This window comes from Macaca thibetana, chromosome 8 (genome assembly GCF_024542745.1).
Source record: "Macaca thibetana thibetana isolate TM-01 chromosome 8, ASM2454274v1, whole genome shotgun sequence".
Classification (NCBI taxonomy): Eukaryota; Metazoa; Chordata; class Mammalia; order Primates; family Cercopithecidae; genus Macaca; species Macaca thibetana.
In genome coordinates, this window is record NC_065585.1 from 42,585,461 (window position 1) to 42,607,306 (window position 21,846).

The 21,846-nt window shown below is 44.6% G+C and overlaps 1 protein-coding gene across 14 annotated transcripts in view; it reads right to left on the bottom strand.

Annotated features, from left to right (window-relative positions):
• Positions 1-21,846, bottom strand: part of BAALC (BAALC binder of MAP3K1 and KLF4) — a 1,274,875-nt gene that overhangs the window by 670,324 nt on the left and 582,705 nt on the right. The window contains exon 1 of one of the 14 annotated variants that reach the window (XM_050800748.1): positions 12,484-12,487. The exons of 12 other annotated variants lie outside the window; for them this stretch is intronic. The gene's annotated coding sequence lies outside the window, so the exon portion shown is untranslated. Of the gene's footprint in view, positions 1-10,035; positions 10,040-12,483; positions 12,488-21,846 lie in introns of those variants that run through there. One more of the 14 variants, XM_050800746.1, reaches the window with a different exon arrangement.

Here is a 21,846-nt window from a genome sequence, read left to right on the forward strand (position 1 = left end):
AAAGACTTCTTACCCCAAGACCCTTGAATAACCCTACGAAGAGCATGCCCTGACAAATGCCTGAAACTGGACTTCCCACCACACACACAGAACAAGTTTGAAATGGCTGTAGCTTGTACTCCATAAACGCCCATCAAATTTAGCCTCCAAGCCTCCCCTCCACCCTTCCAAGTTCCAAGCATTATTGGTGATCCCTCCGCCTTCCCAATGTTACATAGTACCCAGGAGGCCAACATAGTGCCCCAAATGAGGAAAGGCCTATCATCTTCAATTTAGGAGGAGCACCTGGGGTCCTCTGCAGTCCTGCTATATATTCTGGACCATGTTAAGAATAGGGCCAGGTCCTCTACCTACTTGAGGAAGCCACCAGCCTCAGGAATCTCCCTCTACCCCTTTCTGTGGCCCAGGATCCTGTGTCTTTGCCCCTCTCCATCACCACCCTTTTCCCCTTGAGCAATTCATACTTCTGAAAAAGCCAGAAGGGCAGGTTATGTGGATGGCTTTTGCTTTCTACTTCAGCGCCACAAACCTTCCCCAAGGCAGAGGGTGAAGAGTGTGAAATTCAGGGAGAGCCAAACACAAATGACCATCTCACTGATCCGGTTCCAGGGATAATAATAGCATCAACCTCTGAGGGCTACTGTGAAGATGAGAAAAGAGAAAGAATGCCACACTGCCAGTTTCGGCCTGGCATAGAGCTAGTTCTTGGTCATGGTTACTCGTGGAAAACCTTTTCAAGTGGATGACCTTTGTCCTCTACCTTCCATGTTTCTTACATCACAAGAAAGAAGTTTCAGGAAAGTTTCAGGCAAATCCTAGAAAAATTTAAAATTCCTTCCAGTTAGTTACTGTCCTCACCCAATGAAGAAGTGCCACTTAGGGCGTGGTGTCTTATGCCTGTAATCCCAGCACTTTGAGAGGCTGAGGAGAGAGGACCTCTTGAGGCCAGGAGGTCGAGGTTACAGTGAGCCATGATCACGCCACTGCAATCCAGGTGTGGATGACAGAACGAGACTTTGTCTCAAAAACAACAACAACAACAAAAACAAAAACAAAAACCCAACCCCCCACCCCACAAAAAAAAAAAAAAATCCAGCGCCACCACCACTCCATGAGAGCTGTAAATATCGCAGTCCAGGAGCAGACATTAGGCTTAGTTTATAAACACTTGGCAAAACTGTGGCGGTCATTAGAAAGCATCCCTCTTCTCCAACTGCAGGGAGCAGCATTGACCCACAGCCCCAGCAGCCCGGCCCTGAAATCCCTCACCTGTTCACACCGAGGCCATGCCTCCCATAGGCTATGCCTCCCATAGGCTACTTCCGGCCAATGACAGGGCTCAGCAGGGGTTTGGGGGCGGGCCTATTTTGGGGGCGTGGCCCCCTCTGACAGGTGTCTGGTTGGAGAACTCCCTGACAGCCTTGCCAAACCTGCCATAGGCTGGGGGGCCTGCCTTTCCTCCCTCTCTCCTTCACCCGGCATCAGATCTGGCCTGGAGGCACGCTCTCCCAGTGTGTCTTCTGGCTCCCTCCCAGGCTCCTCTCACAGATGTTTCTGCTAATTTCTTGCCTATTTCGTCTTGTCTTGCATCTGCTTCTGGGAAGACCCGGTCAACTCTCCCTTTCAATGGGCTCACTTTTCATAGCGTGTCATTTAGATAGCAAATATTAGTTCAACTCACTTCCTGTATTTAAGCTGTGAAATGCAACATATAAGGATAAATGTTTTAAGTGTAACTGTTAAGATTTCTCCCTAACGGAAAGCGTTAACTCTTGTTTTAACTGCAGTGTAACTATTTTTTCCCTGAATTTGCCACCTGCTACCATTCAGGCTGAGCTTTTAAACTCTCAAGTGGCTGCTGAGTTCCGTTATGGCTCTTAATTCTCCCTAGAAACTCTGAACTACTTAGGAACAAAACAACAATGGCATTAAAAAAAAAATACATCAGCAATGTAATGACGTTAAAAGTAATTTGGAAAATACAGGAAGATAATTCCCATAATACCATCGTTCTGACACAAGAGCTGCCATTTCGGGGGCACATTCATGTCCGTCCCCTCTCACTTTCTGCACTTTCCAGAACCCCTTTTTTTCTAGAGGGTTATCTGCAGACCTGCCTGTGTTAGGCATGGGCCACCGGCTCTCAGCCCTAGACGCACATCAGAATCACCTGAAAATCACTGAGGCCTGGCCCTGAGCTGGATCTTCTCTAACCTGCATGTTTTCTTCCTTTTTAGAGTCTAGATGCAGAAGTGACTTGATCAGACCTGTCAATATATAGCATCTTACCATCACCAGTGCATTCCTAGTGACCATCTTTTTATTTTCTATATTATTTTTGACCTCTTCATCCCTCCACTCCCAGCCCCCAGCTATGGGTAACCCATAGGTTTGCAATATGTTCGTCTTTTTGAAATGGGAGTCTTGTTGTGTCACCCAGGCTGGAGTGCAGTGGTGCAATCTTGGCTCACTACAACCTCCACCTCCTGGGTTCAAGTGATTCTCCTGTGTCAGCCTCCTGAGTAGCTGGGATCATAGGTGCCACCAAGCCCAGCTAATTTTTGTGTTTTTAGTAGACACACACTCAAACTCACACACACTCTGACACACTCACACACACACTCACACATTCACACACACACTCACACACTCACACATTCTCACACACACACACACTCACACACACTCACACTCACTCACACTCACACACACACTCACACACACACTCACACACACACTGACACTCACACACACTCAGACACACACACTCAGACACACTCACACACACTCACACTCTCACATACACACTCACATACTGACACACTCACATTCACACACATACATACTGACACACTCACATTCACACTCACACACACACACTCACATACATACTGACACATTCACACTCACACACTCACATACTGACGCACATTCACACTCACACTCACACACACACACTGACATTCACACACACATACACACACTCACACATACACTCACACACACGCAGTCTCACACACACACACATACACTCACAGACTCACACACTCACACTCACACACTCACACTTACACTCACACACACTCACATTCACACACACATACACAGACACACACACACTCACACACATTCACTCACACACACACACACTCGCACACTTACACTCACACACACTCACACACACACTCAGACACACATACATTCACAGACTCACACACACAAACACACACTCACACATTCACACTCACACACTCACACACTCACACTCACACCCACACACTCACAGACACACTCACACACACACTCTCACTGACACACACACGCTCACTCACACACATTCTGACACACTCGCACTCACACACATTCACACTCACACTCTGACACACACACACTCACTCACACGCTCACACACTCACACTCACACACACTCACACAGACACACTCACACTGACACACTGACACACACACATACACTCACACACATTCACAAATACACTCAGACTCACATTCGCACACTCACACTCACTCACACACACATTCAGACACACACACTCACACTCACACACTCACACACTAAGATACACTCAAACTCACACACACTGACACACTCACACTCACACTCACTCACGCACACTCACACTCACACACACTCATAAACACTCACACTCACACACTTACACACACACACACACGTACACTCACATTCAAACACACACACTTACACACTCACACACTCACACTCTCACACACTAACACACACACTCACAAACACTCACACACTCACACATACGCTCTCACACACATATACACTCACAAACACACACTGAGACACTCACACACTCACACATACACACGCTCTCACACACACATACACTCACACACACTGAGACACATACACACACACACTCACACTCACTCACACACTCACACACACACACACACGTACACTCACATCCAAACACACACACACTCACACTCACACTAACACACACACTCACAAACTCACACTCACACACACACATGCTCTCACACACACATACACTCACACATTCACACTCTCAGACACACACACTCTCACACACACACTCACACTGACACACACACACACACACACAGACTCACTCTCACACTCACACTCACACATTGACACACTCTCACACTCACACACACTCACACACTCATACACTCACACACATACTCATACACTCACACACACTCACACACACACATACACTCACACACTCACACACATACACACACACACACTCTGAGACACATACACTCTCACACACACTCACACTCACACACACTCACACGTACACTCACATCCAAACACACACACTCTCACACTCACTTACACTCACACTCACACACACACACTCACACACTAACACACACTCACAAACACACTCACACTCACACATACACTCACGCTCTCTCACACACATACACTCACACACACACTCTCAGACACACACTCACACTCTCTCACACACTCACACTGACACACTCACACACACATATACACTGACAGACTCACACACACTCACACACACACTAACACACTCTCACACTCACACACTCACACACTCATACACTCACACACACACTCATACACTCACACTCACACACATACACTCACACTCACACATACACTCACACTCACACACTCACACTCACACACACACTCACACAAACACACACACTCAGTCTCACACACACAGACACACTCGCACACACACACACTCACACACACACTCTCACACTGACACACTGACACACACACATACACTCTCACACACTCACAGACACACACACTCACACTCACACACACTCGCAGACTCACTCACACACACACTCAGACTCTCACACTCACACACACACACACTCAAACTCTCACACACACTCTCACACACACTCACACAAACTCAGACTCACATTCACACACACACACTCACTCTCACACACTCACACACACTGACACACACTCTCACAGACACACACTCACACACACTCACACTCTCACACTCACAGACACACTCACACACACACACAGACACATTCACACACACAGACTCAGACTCACATTCACACACTCACACTCTCACACACACACTGACACACATACTCACACTCATACACTTACACACACACATATAGTCACACACTCACAGACTCTCACACTCACACACACACACTCACACACTCAGACACAGACACATACAAACACACACACACTGACACACTCACACACACACTCACACAAACTCACGCTGACTCACACTCTCACACACTCACACACTCACACACACACACTCACACTCACACACTTTCACTGTCACACTCACACACACAGACACACTCACACACACTCACAAACACACTGACACATTCACTCACACACACACTTTCACTCACTCACACTCTCACACTCACACTCAGACACTCACACACACACTCACACACTCTCACACACTCAGACACATACACTCACACACACACTCACACATTTACACTCACTCACACTACACACTCACACGTACACTCACACACATACACTCACTCAGACACACACACACTCTCTTACACACACTCAAACACACACTGACACTGACACACGCTCACACACACTCTCACACACACACACTCACACACACACACTTATACTCAAACACACACACTCACACAAACTCACACTCACACACACCCGTCACACACACTGACACACAAACTCTCACACACACACTCACACACACACCCTCACACACACACACTCTCAAACTCACACACACTCACACACACACTCCTGGTAAAAAAAAATTACACTAACTTTTTACTTTATAAACTGTAATTTTTTTTTTTTTTTTTTTTTGAGATAGAGTCCCACTCTGTTGCCCAGGCTGGAGTGCAGTTGTGCAATCTAGGCTGAATGCAACCGCCAACTCCCAGGTTCAAGCTATTCTCTTGCCTCGGCCTCCCAAGCAGCAGGGATTACAGGCATCTGCCACCACATCTGACTGAGTTTTTTTTGTATTTTTAGTATAGACGGGGTTTCACTATGTTGGGCAGGCTGGTCTCGAACTCCTGACCTCAGGTGATCTGCCTGTCTCAGCCTCCCAAAGTGCTGAGATTACATGCATGAGCCATGGTGCTCGGCCAATTTTTTTTTTTATATATACTTCTAGGATACATGTGCAGAACATGCAGGTTTGTTACATAGGTAGACATGTGCCATGGTGGTTTGCTGCACCCATCAACCCGTCATCTACATTAGATATTTCTCCTAATGCTATCCCTCCCCTTGCCCCCCACCTCCTGACAAGCCTTGGTATGTGATGTTCCCCTCCCTGTACCCATATGTTCTCACTGTTGAACTCCCACTTATGAGTGAGAACATGTGGTGTTTGGTTTTCTGTTCCTGTGTTAGTTTGCTGAGAATGATGGTTTCCAGCTTCATCCATGTCCCTGCAAAGGACATGAACACATTCTTTTTTATGGCTGCATAGTATTCCGTGGTGTATATGTGCCACATTTTCTTTATCCTGTCTAACATTGATGGGCATTTGGGTTGGTTCCAAGTCTTTGTTATTGTGAATAGTGTTGCAATTTTTTTTTTTTTTTTGAGACAGAGTCTCGCTCTGTTGCCCAGACTGGAGTGCAGTGGTGTGTTCTCAGCTCACTGTAACCTCCACCTCCTGGGTTCAAGTGATCCTCCTGCCTCAGCCTCACAAGTACCTGGGATTAAAGGCAAACACCACCACGCCCACCTAATTTTTGTATTTTTAGTAGAGACAGGATTTCACTATGTTGGTAAGGCTGATCTTGAACTCCTGACCTCAGGTGATCCACCTACCTTGGCATCCCCAAGTGCTAGGATTATAGGCATTAGTCACCGTGCCCAGCCTATAAGCTGTAATTAAAAAAAATTTTTTGACTCTTTTAAAATAACACTTAGCTTAAAACACACATTGGATAACTGTACAAAAATATTTTTTCTTTCTTTATATCCTTATTCTATAAGCCTTTATCTATTCTTTTTTTTTTTTTTAACTTTTGGAAATTTTTGTTAAAAACTAAGACACAAATATGTACATTAGCCTAGGCTTACACGGGGTCAGGATCATCAATATCACGGTCTTCCACCTCCAAATTTTGTCCCACTGGAAGGTCTTCACGTGCAACAACATGCATGGAGCTGCCATCTCCTGTGATAACAATGCCTTCTTCTGGAATCCCTCCTGAAGCACGTGCCTGAGGCTGTTTTACTGTCAACTTTTAAATATACAGATGAGTAGAAGAAGGAGTACACTCTAAGAATAAAAAGTGTAGCATATTAAACACATAAACCGGTAACACAGTCATTTTTTATCATTGTCAAGTGTTATGTACCATACGTCATTGTATGTTATTCTTGTATGTGACTGAGTTTATTTACACCAGCATCACAACAAACATGTAATTGCTGTGGTGATATTACAATAGCTGTGATGACACTAGGAAACAGGAATGTTTTAACTCCATGATAATTTTATGGAACCACCATCATACACATGGTCTATCATTGACTGAGACATCGTCATACAGCACTTAACTGTACTAAGCTAACAGGTTCACCATCTAAAGCATTAGGCCAAACCTTAGGAGGTGGTGGCTCTCCATCCACCTGGTCCTCTGGATAAGGACATGGAGGTGTAAAGTTACATTATTAACTACATTGTGTTGAAGCCTTTTCCATGTGCTGTTCAAAGCTGGGTCACGCACGCCTGCTTGAGAAAAGAAATTTCAAAATCACATAGGTACATGTAGAACAGCAGACTGCAACTGAGAGAGGGAGGTAAATAGGAAAGGAGAGAGGAGACGAGGGAAGGAAACGCACAACTATTGAATGCTGAGCATCACATTTATGTCAGATACTGTGCTGGGCAGTATACATTTTTTTTTGCTTTTTTTTTTTGAAACGGAGTCTCGCTCTGTCGCCCAGGCTGGAGTGCCGTGACGCAATCTTGGCTCACTGCAACCTCCGCCTCCCAGGTTCAAGCTCTTCTCCTTCCTCAGCCTCCTGAGTAGCTGGGATTACAGGCGCTTGCCACCATACCTGGCTAATTTTTGTAGTTTTAGTAGAGACAGGGTTTCACCATGTTGGCCAGGCTAGTCTCAAACTCCAGACCTCAGGTGATCCGCCCACCTCGGCCTCCCAAAATGCTGGGATTACAGGTGTGAGCCCCCGTACCCGGCCTGGGATTATGTTCTTAAATGGGAATCAATTCTTATAAATATGTAATGTATGGGTGTATGCTTTCTAAATGTCCATTCTGTAAATTTCATTGTTTCTTACCTGTTCTCCCTCACACTGTGTTTGAAGATTCTGTCTTGATTCAAGTATGAATTCTGCACAGGGTCCTTCACTTCCTACTTTCCATGACCCTGGAGGTGTCTGCCCATGTGGCCTTTAGCTCTCCTCTAGCCATGACAGCTCTGTGGTGAGCATCCTCCTGTCCCTTGGGAGCCTGTGAGAATTGCTCGGGATAGAGGAGGGTTCTAGTAGTCCTCAGCTGACTCAGATGCATAATCAAGTTGCGGACACTAGCATCCCTCAACAAGTTTAATCATCTTTTAAGGCCTACTTCACACTTCTCTCCTGCAGGACTGGCTCCTTCCCAGCTAAAGTCTCAGATTTTTTTTTTTTTTTTTTTTTTTTTTTTTTTTTTACTTTTAAAAATCTCCTTTCAGCTGGGCGTGGTGGCTTATGCCTGCAATCCCAGCATTTTGGGAGGCTGACGCGGGCAAATCACTTGAGGTCAGGAGTTCGAGACCAGCCTGGCCAACATGGTGAAACCCCATCTCTACTAAAAATACAAAAAATTAGCCAGGCATGGTGGCGCACGCCTGTAATCCCAGCTACTCGGGAGGCTGAGGCAGGAGAATCGCTTGAACCCAGGAGGTGGAGGCTGCAGTGAGCCAAGATCGTGCCATTGCACTGCAGCCTGGCCAACAAGAGTAAAACTCCATCTCAAAAAAGACCCAAAAAACATAAAACAAACAAAAAATCTCCAAGGAACTCAGAAATACTAAAGCAGAAGTGATAAATCACATCTTAAATATGAGCCTGTATTCGTTTCCTATGTTGCCGTGACCTCAAACTTAGTGGCTTAAAACAACACAAATTATTTTCTTTCAATTCTGGAGGTCGGAAGTCCTAAAATTGAGGTGTCAATGGGACTGAGTTCCTTTTGCAGACTCAAGGGGAGAATCCATTTGCTTGCCTCTTTTGGCTCCATGAGGCCACCTGCATTCCTTGTGACCCCTTGGCTGGCATCCCTCTAACCTCTGCTTGTCCTTGCCTCTCTACTTTGGAGGTGACCCTCCTGTCTCCCTCTTCTAAGGACTCTGGTGATAATGTTAAGCCCACCTGGATAATCCAGGATAAACTACCCATCTTAGACATTTTCAACTTGATCACACATGCAAATTTGACTTAATACTTATTGCCATGTAAAATAAGATATCCACTGGTTCCAAGGGTAAAGACAAGGATATCTTGGGAAAGAAGGACGTTATTCTGCCTATCACATGACCATTGAATTTTTTCATTTCAACTTAATTAGGTTCATTGTTGTTGTTTTGAGACAGAGCCTCACTCCACTGCCCAGGCTGGAGGGTAGTGGCACAATCTCAGCTCACTTCAGCTTCTGCCTCCTGGGTTCAAGTGATTCTCGTGTCTCAGCCTCCCAAGTATTGCGATTACAGGTGCGCACCATGACACTTAGCTAATTTTTGTATTTTTACTAGAGACAGGGTTTCACCATGTTGGCCAGGATGCTCTTGAACTCCTGATCTCAAATGATCCTCCTGACTCTCTCCCAAAGTGCTGGGATTACAGGTGTAAGCCACACCCCTAGCCTTTTTGTTCCTTTTTTTTTTTTTTTAGCATCTAGTCTTTCAGTAGGTTTTTTAAAGTTAAAAAGTAGCACAAACTTATTTTGTTACAAACAAAACAGAGATATAAAGGAAAAAGGTGATGATTCAGTCCACTCTCCCCCTAGTAACTCCTTTTGACAAGTAAACAATGTCAACAGTTTGACTCAGACTGTCCGTCCACTACCATCCTCACACATGCAAATCTAGATGTTTTTGTGTTGTGTGGTTGTTGTTTTACAGAATCAGGATCACATACATTAATCTGCAACTTTTTCCTTTTAATGTTTTATGAAATCCCTCCAAACCAATCCATAGGGATCTCGCCCATTATATTTATTAGCAGGACGAATTTCCACAGGATGGGTAAACTGAATTGATTCAGCTATTCCCTTATAGGGAGATATTTGGATGGTTTCCCATTTTCCACCCCTTGAAATAAAGCTTCCAAACACATTCTTTTGCTTGTATTCACCAGATCTCTTATTTCAGAAAGATTCCTTACAGTAGAATGCATCATTCAAAAATATCTCTATGTATGTATTTTAGTAGATAATGCCAGATTATTTTCCAAAATTTTAGTAATTTTTACACTCTTACCAGCAAGAAATGTGTGTCCTCTTTACTGCAAAAATAGCCTCCCAGCCAGAGTGAAACAGTAAAGCTGTTTATAGTCTGTTAATTTCACATGTGAAAAAAGAGTATGCTGTTGTTTTAATTCACACTTCCATGAAGACCTCAGGGGTTAAGGATATTTTTAATGTTTATTGACTTGTATTTCCTCTTCTTTGATTTAATTGCCTGTTTGTATTCTTACCCATTGTTTATTATTTTAAGGTATACTTTTTTTAAATTTCAGATTTACAGAAAAATTACAAAGATAGTAGTGTTTCCATATACCCAACGCCGTTTCCTCTAACAGTATCATCTTACATGACATCTTATGGTACATTTGTTATCGTTAATGAGCAAATATTAATTTGTTATTATTGACTAAAGTCCATATTTTATGGAGATTTCCTTAGTTCTTAGATTTTACATAACATCACTTTCCTGTTTCAAGATCCCATGCCACATTGCATTTAGTCATCACATCTCCTTTGGCTCCTCTTGGCTGTGATAGTTTCTCAGGCTTTCCTTGTTTTTGTTGACCTCGACAATCTGCAGAGTACTAGCCAGGCATTCTGCAGGATGTCCCTGTCTTGTGCTGTGTCTGGTGTTTTCCTGGTGGCTGGACTGGTGTGAGGGTGCCTGCCCCCACAGGACTTACTGCTGTTGGTATTGACCTCGATCACCTGGCTGCGGTGTGTGTGTCAGGTGTCTTCACTGTGAAGTTACCCTTGCCTCACTTTGCATACTGTGCTCTTTGGAAGGAGGTCACTAAGTGCGGCCCCCACTTAAGGAGTGGAGACTTGGGCTGCACCTACTTGAAGGTGGAGTATCTTCATAAATTATTTAGAATTCATCTGTATGAGAGCCTTGTCTCGTCTCTCCCATTTAATATTTTTTTCAATTATTCATTCATAACAGTATACTTTGGATTATAATCCAATTGTGTTGTTTCAGATTTGACCAGTGGGAGTTCTTTTAGTTTGCCCCCATGTCCTTTTGACACGGCCCCAGTGATATGGACTGTTTTTAAAGCACTTCCTTACTCTCTGGTACTACAAGATGCTCCAGGTTCCCCTGTGTATTTCCTGCCTCAGTCCTAGAATCGACCATTTCTCCAAGGAGTCCTGATTTCTTGAATTGGAGAATAGCATGAAAAACCAAGTTCTGGGCACAAGATCTGGCCTTCTGCTACTAGGGTGTCATTGTTTCCAGGCTCTCTCAGCTGACAGAGCAAGGAAATATATGTGGGCATACTAACCAGTAACCAGGGGTATGTCCCACCATACCCCTGACAATTGCATATATATGTATGCAAAATAAGGTACTCAAGATAGGAAGCCAGATGACTGACAGATAGATAGATAGATAGATAGATAGATAGATAGACAGACAGATAGACAGACAGACACTTATCTAAATTTCTATGTGAACATGAGCTCATTTGTGTCTGCAACTGTAATCCATTACAACATGGATCATGCTTGCCACCTCCGCTTGTGTATTTGTAAATTCCCAACCCAACAGTGAGAAACCTGCTCTCACCATCCAGCAATATCTATTAGTTGTTCAACTTGGTATACATGTACGGCAGTATCAGAATGTTAACCTGTAACCTGATGGGGAAAAATGTTACCTACTAGAGTACAGTGCTTACGTGCGGTTCTTTTTGCCTTTAGTCTTAGGGACTTTACTCGTTCCAAAAGTTACTTAGGTCAGCATCTTTTCCCTCACCCTCTTCAGTGAGATGTTTTGGTACATTTGTAATACAGTTAGATTCTTTTGTCACAGTCTGAAGTCTATGCTGAAATCACCCTACCTCCTAAATGATTTTTTTAAAACTTGCATACGTTGGACCACTCTTTGTGCTGTAAAGTTCTTTGGGTTTTGACAAATGCACAGCTTCCTGTTCCTACCATCACAGTATCATACAGAATAGTTTCATCACCCTAAAAATATCCCCCATGCTTTATTCAACCCTCTATCCCCCTCCCACCATACCCCTGGCAATTGCTGATTTTTTTTTCACTATCTTTATAGTCTTTTTGTTTTGTTTTGTTTTTGAGACTAGATCTCTCACTCTGTTACCCAGGCTGGAGTGCAGTGGCAGGAACACGGCTCACAGCAGCCTTGACCTCCCAGGCTCAGGTGATCCTCCCACCTCAGCCTCCCAAGTAGCTGGGACTACAGCTGTGTGTTACCACACCTAGCTAAGTTTTGTATTGTTTGTAGAGATGGAGTTTTCCGTGTCACCCAGGCTGGTCTTGAACTCAAATCCCGGCTCAAATGCTGGGATTACAGGCGTGAACCACCATGCCTAGCCTCTTTATAGTTTTTTTTTTTTTTTCTAGAATGCCATATCATTAAAATAATAGAGTATACAGCCTTTCAGACTGACTTTTTAAATTTAATAATATGCATTCAAGTTTCCTTTATGTGTTTTCCCTGATAGCTCATTTCTTTTCATCACAGAATAATACTCCGTTGGATGGATATACCACAGTTTATTCATTCACCTATTGAGAGACGTCTTGTTTGCTTCTAGTTTTTAGAGATTATGAATAAAGCTGCTGCAAACATTCTTCTTGCCCATTTTAAAATTGTTTGTCCTCTGCTTTTCAAATTGACTACAAAGGATGTAAATTTTATCAAATTTTAACTAGTTTTTCCTGACCTATTCTTTCTCTATTGGCTTTATTTAGAAATCGACTATGTCTGTATTTCAGCTATGACTTCTGGGCACTCAGTCTGCCTTAGATTGATTTCCTCCATCCTAAGTTTAAAAGCTGTTCTTCTGAACTTCTCCTTCCTTACATATTATGGGCGAGTGCATAGACTCAGGCAAGAGAGAGAGAAATGCTGCAGAATAGCAGAGGGGATGGAGGGATTGTTCCTTGGGGTAGCACAGGGTTTTGCCTGTGAATTCTGAGTAGTTTGTCCCTTGGGCTTTCTAGGATCAGCTCTGAGTGACGGTTTTCATGGGGGCTTTGGACACTGCAGTTCTAGGAGTAAGGAGCTATGTGGCCTGACCTTGGAAAAGAAAAATCAGACCCCAGAGTTGTTTCCTGAGCCCACCCATCCCATTCCTGCTCTCCTTTATTTTGTGCTCTGTATTTCTCTCCCTGCTAGACCATAAGCACCATAAAGTTGGGGAGCAGGTCTGGTTTTCGATACCTGATTCCTCAATGTCTGGCATGATGGCCTGTGGGCAAGCAGAAAAGCAGATAAGGAGGAAGAAATGAAAGAAAAGAGTGAAAGAAGCAAGGAAGGAAGGAAGAGAGAAAGGGAGGGAGGAAGAAGGAAGAAAGGGAAGGAGGGAGGAAGAAAAAAAGGAAAGAGAAAGAACAAGAAAGAAAGAGAGAGGGAGGGGGAGGGGGGGGGAAGGGAGGAGAGAGGAGAGGAGAGGAGAAAGGAGGAAAGAAATGAAAGGAAGAAAGAGAGAAAGCAAGCAAGCTGATTATTTTCCATTAACCCTAAAACTCCACTTCAAGTTCTCCTCTGCTCTGCTGTGGGCCTGGGTGGCTAACCCCGTGAATGCCATCACCAGAGTCCCTTGCCTTTGGGTATCCCACTGGAGTTGGCCAAGGGGGATGCACTATGGGTGAGCTGGAGTTTGGGAGCAAAGAGAGGTGGGAGTATTTATTCCTCTCTCTCCCCACCCGCTGGGCAGTCCTTCTGGCAGCAGCAGCAGCATCCTTCTACAGCCCAGCTCCTGTGAAGCAGCCCTGGGTTCAGAGTTCTAGCTTTTTTCTGGGCACCAGTAACACCACTGTTTCCCTCCTCTCTAGGCTCAGTGCAAGGACAGCTTCCGTTTGCTAGTAGCTGCTGTGTGCACAGCATCCCTTGTTACTCACGTGGAGCCACCCTCGCCTCTGTAAAACCACTTTATTAAAGCCTGTCAGAATCCCAGCGGAGTGTCCTCTGTTTCCTGCCTGGACTCTGACAGGTGCCTAAGCGGAGAATACAGGGAGAGAAGCAAAGAGAGCCTGGAAGGACAAGGGGGCTTCTCAGAAGACACTCACTCACCTTACTTCCCAGGAGAATTAAACCCCCCAAGACCTGGGGAGCAAGTTCTTGTTATTTCTCTCATGTTTCACTGAGGGGAGAAGAAGGCATAGAAAGGACTTGTGTGTGACCCACACGATGTGGCTTGAGTTACTCCTGTCACTCCATGGTTAGTGGCTCTGTCCTTCCTGTGCCCCTCAGTGCTTGGTTCTATCTCAATAGGTATCCTTGATAAGGTGGCATTGTCACTTACCAGTTTATTTATTTTTAAATTTAAATTTAAATTTTTTTTTTTTTTTTGGAAACAGGGTCTCACTCTGTCATCCAAGCTGGAGTGCAGTGGCATGATCTCAGCTCACTGCAACCTCCGCCTCCTGGGTTCAAACAATTCTCATGCCTCAGCCTCCCAAGTAGCTAGGATTACAGGCACACACCACCATGCCTAACTGATTTTGTATTTTTAGTAGAGACAGTTTCACCATGTTGGCCAGGCTGGTCTCAAACTCCTGACCTCAAGTGATCTCCCCACCTCGGCCTCCCAAAGTACTGGGATTACAGGCATGAGCCACCACTTCCGGCCACTTATCAGTTTATATGTCTGTCTTCCACACTAGATTAAAAACTCCTAAAAGCCATTTCTTGTCATGGCCATTCTGCATCCTGCCCAGCTTCTTGCAGGCTGCCCTGCACAGAGTAAGTCCTCATGTGGGTTCACATGAAGAAGGAATAGAGGCTTCAACCACAAATGAACTCCTAGGTACACCATTCTAGAATCCACCCCCTTTCTAGGCAGTAGAGCCATCCCACTCAGCGGCCCCGTCCCACTAAAAGCAGAAGTGATTCCAACCACATGGGGTTCTACCTCCGAAGCCCATGGCCAGTCCCTAAAGGCTAAAACCCATTTGACACTGATGCTACCGGAAGGTGACTAAGCTGCTGACTCAAGAAAACCGACTTCCTCTTCCAGGATTGTCGCCTCATCTATGATCAAGTAGTCTTACTCTGACAAATCCTGGCCTCGTGCTTTCCTGCCACCTTCACACGGCTCTCCAAGGTGCTTGTCTCAATCACCATTTTTGTCCCTGTACCCTTATTTCTGTTACCGTCTCTGGTGTAATCTGAAGGATCTGTGCTAGCTCCTAAAGACCTCGCTAGGAGACCCTGACCACACAGGAAACATGAGGGGACCACATCCTCCCATCCCCAAACCAAGAGATGCTCATTAGAAGTCTGGGCTGTCCCAGAAAATCTGGAATACATGCTCATTATATTTATATGCCAACACTAAGCCTTGATCCATTTTAATTAAAATGGTTTTAATAACCAGAAATAAGGCCGGGGCAGTGGCTCATACCTGTAATCCCAGCACTTTGGGAAGCCGAGATGGGTGGATAGCCCGAGGTCAAGAGTTTGAAACCAGCCTGGCCAACATGGCAAAATCCCATCTCTACTAAAAATACAAAAATTAGCCAGGCATGATGGTGCATGCCTGTACCCCAGCTACTCAGGAGGCTGAGGCAGAAGAATCGCTTGAACCTAGGAGGTGGAGGTTGCAGTGAGCTGAGATCGTGCTATTGCACTCCAATCTGGGCAACGAGAGGGAAATTCTGTCTCAAAAAAAGAAAAAGAAAAAGAAAAAGAAACAGAAATATAATTAGAAAAAAAAAAAAAACAATGAAGAAAGGTTATTGAAGTGTGTCTGACTGTAGTTGTTTCCACAGATGAGGTGACCATATTCCTTCTAAAGCAGTATTAATCCCAAAGGTTCTATTAGGGGAACATTTTAAATGCTAAATATTGTGATTCTTTTGATGTTATGTTGTTTCAATAAAAGCAGTTGTGTGTATAATAAAGTATGATGTTCTACACTGCTGTTAAGACTTTTCATCTAAAATCACAAACCAGAGGACAGCGTCAGCTCAGCTCAGCTCAGCCCTGGAGTCATTCCAGCCCAGGTGTCAGGGAATGAGGAAGCCTCCGGAAGATTCTAGCCATTCGGATCTTCCCAGATGGGAGGGACCAAGCATCCCTGCCATGTCCCATCTGAATTTCTGACCTACAGAATTCATGAGCATAACAAAATAGTTTATAACTCCCACCCCTAAATTCACAAACCAGAGTAAAACTCTTTCGAGACCACTTTCCTTAGTTTGGTGAATAAAAATGCAGTTATCACTAAAATTTGAGTTGAAAAGAAAGGCTATCTTTCCTCTGAGCCTTTTAGACTGGAAATTCTAGGCATTCTGATGCTCGGTGGCCCCCATCCCACTAAAAGCAGAAGTTATTTCAACCACCTGGGGTTATCTCGTCCGCTTGCAGGTACTCTGTACTGTGTGAAGAGAAACATGACCCGCTGACTGCAAGAGCTTCTAAATGGTGGACCAGTTGCCCAAGAACAGTGACGGCTGGATTTCAAGCACTCTGCCTGGTGTCCTGGCTCAAGGACTCTTCCTGTCACTGACACATTCTCTGAGGCACACTTAAGGGCCTGGAATCATTACCTTTGTCATCTGTCCAAGGCCAGGTTTACATCCACCACGTTGCTGATGTCTGTGTGGCTACAAGTCACAGGTCTTGGTGTGGCTCAGGGAGAAGGGTATTCAAGTCTGATTTTCAAATGCTCTACACTCATCAGGATCCAGAGGCCTAAGCAAGGGGTGTGTTTTGTTTTTGTTTTATACCTTTAGGGACAAGAGCAAATACTTACTGCAGCTCTAGACGGGAAGAAAGCACTTCCAGGTTAGTAATAAAAGCAGTTGCTCCCTGAGGATAAATTCTGAGTCCATCTTCCACCCAGGATCACAAACCCTGTGACTCATCCAGGCCTTGGTTGATAATTGTGCTACGTAAAGGCCAAAAACCCTACAAACTTTACTGGAATTCATCTGGGTCACCCAGCAACACCCTCTCCCCTTACTTGTTTTACAAACCCACCATCTTCTGGTTTCAGTATCCATTTTAGCTTAACTTTTAGCATAATGTCCTCAGCCAAAGAGCTAAATGAGAGTGTCCCAAACTTTTCCAACCTGTGACACTCATAGGCACTTAAATGGGAGAGGAAGACAAAGTGAGATAAAGAAAGCAACAGAGAGGGACAGAGATAGAGACAGAGAGAGAAGAAGGAATTTTTGTGCACGGAAGAGAAGTTGAAATAATTTTAAAACTTACTTATTCCATTAGTTCTGGGGACATGAAGAACTCACTAAATAAAACTATTTACAATGACTTAAGAACAGTCACCTGAGGATCTTTCATAATATCATTTTATTTTCTTCTCTTTTTTTTGAGATGAAGTCTCACTCTTGTGGCCCAGGCTGGAGTGCAACGGCGTGATCTCGGCTCACTGCAACCTCCGCCTGCCAGGTTCAAGAGCTTCTGCCTCAGCCTCCCAAATAGCTGGGATGACAGGTACCCACCACCACACCCAGCTAATTTTTGTATTTTTAGCAGAGACGGGGTTTCTCCATGTTGGCCAGGCTGGTCTCGAGCTCCTGACTTCAGGTGATCCACCCACTTCAACCTCCCAAAGTTCTGGAATTACAGGCATGAGCCACAATGCCCGTCCCAACAATATCATTTTATAAAATAATTCACTACATGAGCTTTAAAAGAAATCAAATAATATAAGATAGTCATTGGATATGGATTCTCCCTGGTCCTATACCCAAGAAATTTTAAATTCCTAACGTGGTGAAATAGATCTTTGGCTCTAAAATCTATTCCATGAACACTAAGAAGTGTAACGGTCAGGTCAGGTGTGGTGGCTCACAGGTGTAATACCAGCACTTTGAGAGGCTGAGGTGGGAGGATCATTTGAAGCCAGGAGTTCGAGGACAGTCTGGGCAATGTATCGAGACCCCATCTCTACAAAATAATAGATAAAATTTGCCAGGCATGGTGGCATGTGCCTGTAGTCCCAGCTACTTAGGAGGCTGAGGTGGGAGGATTGCTTGAGCCCAGAATTTGAGGCTGCAGTGAGCCAAGATTGTGCCACTGCACTTCAGCCTGGGTGACAGAGCAAGACCCTGTTTCAAAAATAATAATAATAATACTAAAGAAGTATCATTATCTTCATTGCCCTTAGTTCTACAGTATTACCAAACACATTTATTAGAAGGTGGCACATTTGCCTAATTTATATGTTCATTCATCACACATGTGCTGGGCAGTGAAGTAGCTCAGAGCCTCTCGTCTTTCAGTTGCCATGTGGGCTGATTTCTCTCTTCTGCCCCTTCAAGAGTCACCCCCATTCCCATCTCCTACCCAGGTAGATGGAGTCGGGTGTTTACGACTGGACCTGGACCTACAAAATTGCATTAAAGGCCACAGCCGAGCTGTCGGAGCCCTGGGGTTCATCCGACCAGCCAAGGGCAATTTTGAAAGCAGCAAATGTTTCTTCTTTCTTCTCCTTTGTATCAACTTCCTCCGCATCCCCAGGAACCCAGTTAGTTCATGGACTAAGCCCTGCTCTGTGCCTTTCCTGCAGGCCTCAGACAGGGCCCACAGCCAGGCTCTGCCTCCCACTCAGGCCTGCTTCCCCTCCCCACACCTTCTCTGAGATTGGAGGGCACTTCCCTCCCACACTGTATGATTTACTTCTTGATTCCACACTGTCAAGTGCGCTGACAGTATATCACGGAGCTTAGTCTTGCCTTAAAATATAGAAGCTCCTGGCACTGTGAATTACTCAGAGCAGTGGACTCAGTAGATACATCCTTGTCTTTCTAGCAAGTCTTTCCCTATTAGGGGTGGTGAGCACACCAAGGCCACCAATTCCCTGCAGGTCAGACTCAGGCTTACCTGAAGCTTCCTTCGAGACAGGGATGTCGACAATAAACCTTGGGAATGCCCAGAGCCAGTCTGGAAGGCCCCTTTGTCCTCTCTAGTTCTTGCACATTCAGTTTCTTTGGCTCTCTCCACCCTCCACCCTGAGCCCCTTTATAGCATCCCTCCTTGAATCTAATGTGAGGCATTTGTGAAAAGGGTGCTTTCTCTCTCCATCCCTGTTGCAGAGCACAGTATCTGGCATTCAAAATGATAAAGTCTGGCTGGCAGGTTGATGGATGAATGGATGAGCTGCGGGACCAACAAAAAGGAGGGTGGGTCAGTGTGTGAGTGAATCAAAGAATGAACTGTTTCTAAGAGTGTCCTAGAATGGCACCCACCAGAGGACAGAAGTTCCTGCTTATCCAACGGGTTAGGACCTCAGTGGCTTTATATAAGACAAAATAAAATTATTGATAAATGCTTCAAGTTTGTAAAAATATGTTTTTAGTGTTTATTTTCCACATTTAAGAAGTAGTGGTGGCTGCCAAAAGACCCCAGTGACATCCCATTGACTCTCTAGGGTGAAATTTCTTCAAATTCATTTTCCAAAAATTTATACCTTAGAAAATAGGATATTTATAAACATATATTCAAAACATGGTGTGATATTTATACAGGTAAATTTTTGAAATGTTCATTATGTTTTATTCACCACTTCTGTTAGAGGGCCATTACTTCCCTTAATTGAAAACAAAATATGTCTGTTACCACCATAAGTATTCTTCAGCCTTAAACTTGAAGGAAGCTTTTTGTTTGTGAATTTTTGTTTGTTTTAAGACAAGGTCTTGCTCTGTTGCCCAAGCTGGAGTGCAGTAGCATGATCATAGCTCACTGCATCCTTGATATCCAAGGCTTCAAGTGATCCTCCTGCCTCAGCCTCTCAAGTAGCTAGGACCACAAGCATATGCCATCACGCCTAACTATTTTTTTTAATTTTTAGTAGAGGCCAGGCGCAGTGGCTCACGCCTATAATCCCAGCACTTTGGGAGGCCAAGGCGGGTGGATCATGAGGTCAGGAGTTAGCGACCAGCCTGGCCAACATGGTGAAACCCCATCTGTACTAAAAATACAAAAAATTAGCTGGGCGTGGTGGTGCATGCCTGTAATCCCAGCTACTCAGGAGGCTGAGGCAGGAGAATCGCTTGAACCCGGGAAACGGAGGTTGCAGTGAGCCGAGACTGCACTACTGCACTCCAGCTTGAGCAACAGAGCAAGACTCCGTCTCAAAAAATAAAAACAAATAAATAAAGTTTTAGTAGAGATGAGGTCTTGCTATGTCCCCCAGATTGGTCTCCAGCTCCTGGGCTCAAGCGATCTTCTCCCCTCAGCCTCCTAAAGTGCTGGGATTACAGAGGAGAGCCACCGTGCCTGGCCTAAAGGAAGTTTTTAAAATAAAAGGCTGGGATAGCTTTAATATCCCATCCAGAGCTTCTCAACCTTAGCTGCATTCTTAAATCACCTGGGAAGCTTTTAAAAGTCACAATGCCCAGGTTGCATCTCACCTATATTACATTAGGTTCTCTGGAGAAAGGACATAGACATCTGCCTTTTGTTTTAATTTTTGCCCTTTTTAGTTTTTAGTTTTAGTTTTTTTTTTTTTTTTTTTTTGTATGTTTTGCTTGGCATCCATATGTTTAAAGCACCCCAAGTGATCCCCATGTGGAGCCAATGCTGAGATCTACTGCTGTCACCCACATGCCGCTGAAACTCAGGAAGAGACTTACTGTGCAAACTGGAGGGTTTTATGTTCCCTCTGAGAGTCAGGTTGGAAACCAGCCAGTATCCTCATTCTGATTCTTCCCCATCATCTCGTACTTTCTTTACACTTATTTCAATCTTGGTAATAAAGAACCCTGGCTTATGGACTGTGTCCTCCAGGCAGATCCAAGTTCAGGTGACTTACGCTATCGTTTTGTGAAAGCTGTCCTTTTCCACTCCTGACCTTTGAATTGAGCTTCTGTGTCTAAAAGCAGTTTCAGAAATTAAGAAAAGGAGACAGGCCAGGTGCAGTGACTCACACCTGTAATCCCAGCATTTTGTGAGGCCGAAGCAAGTGGATTTCTTGAGCTGAGGAGTTTAAGACCAGCTTGGGCAGCAGGGCAAAATGTTGTCTCCACCAAAAATACAAGACTTAGCCTGCCTTGGTAACATGTACCTGTAGTCCCAACTACACAGGAGGCTGAGGTGGGAGGATCATTGGAGCCCAGGAGAGCAAGGCTGCAGTGAGCCATGATTGTACCACTGCACTCCAGACTTCGTGACTGATCAAGACCCTGTCTAAAAAAAAAAGAAAAGAAAAGAGGCCGGGCACGATGGCCCATGCCTGTAATCCCAACACTTTGGGAGGCCAAAGCAGTGGATCCCCTGAGGTCAGGAGTTCGAGACCAGCCTGGCCAACAGTGTGAAACCCTGTCTCTACTAAAAATACAAAAAATTAGCCAAGCATGGTGCTGCACGCCTGTAATCCCAGCTATTCAGGAGGCTGAGGCA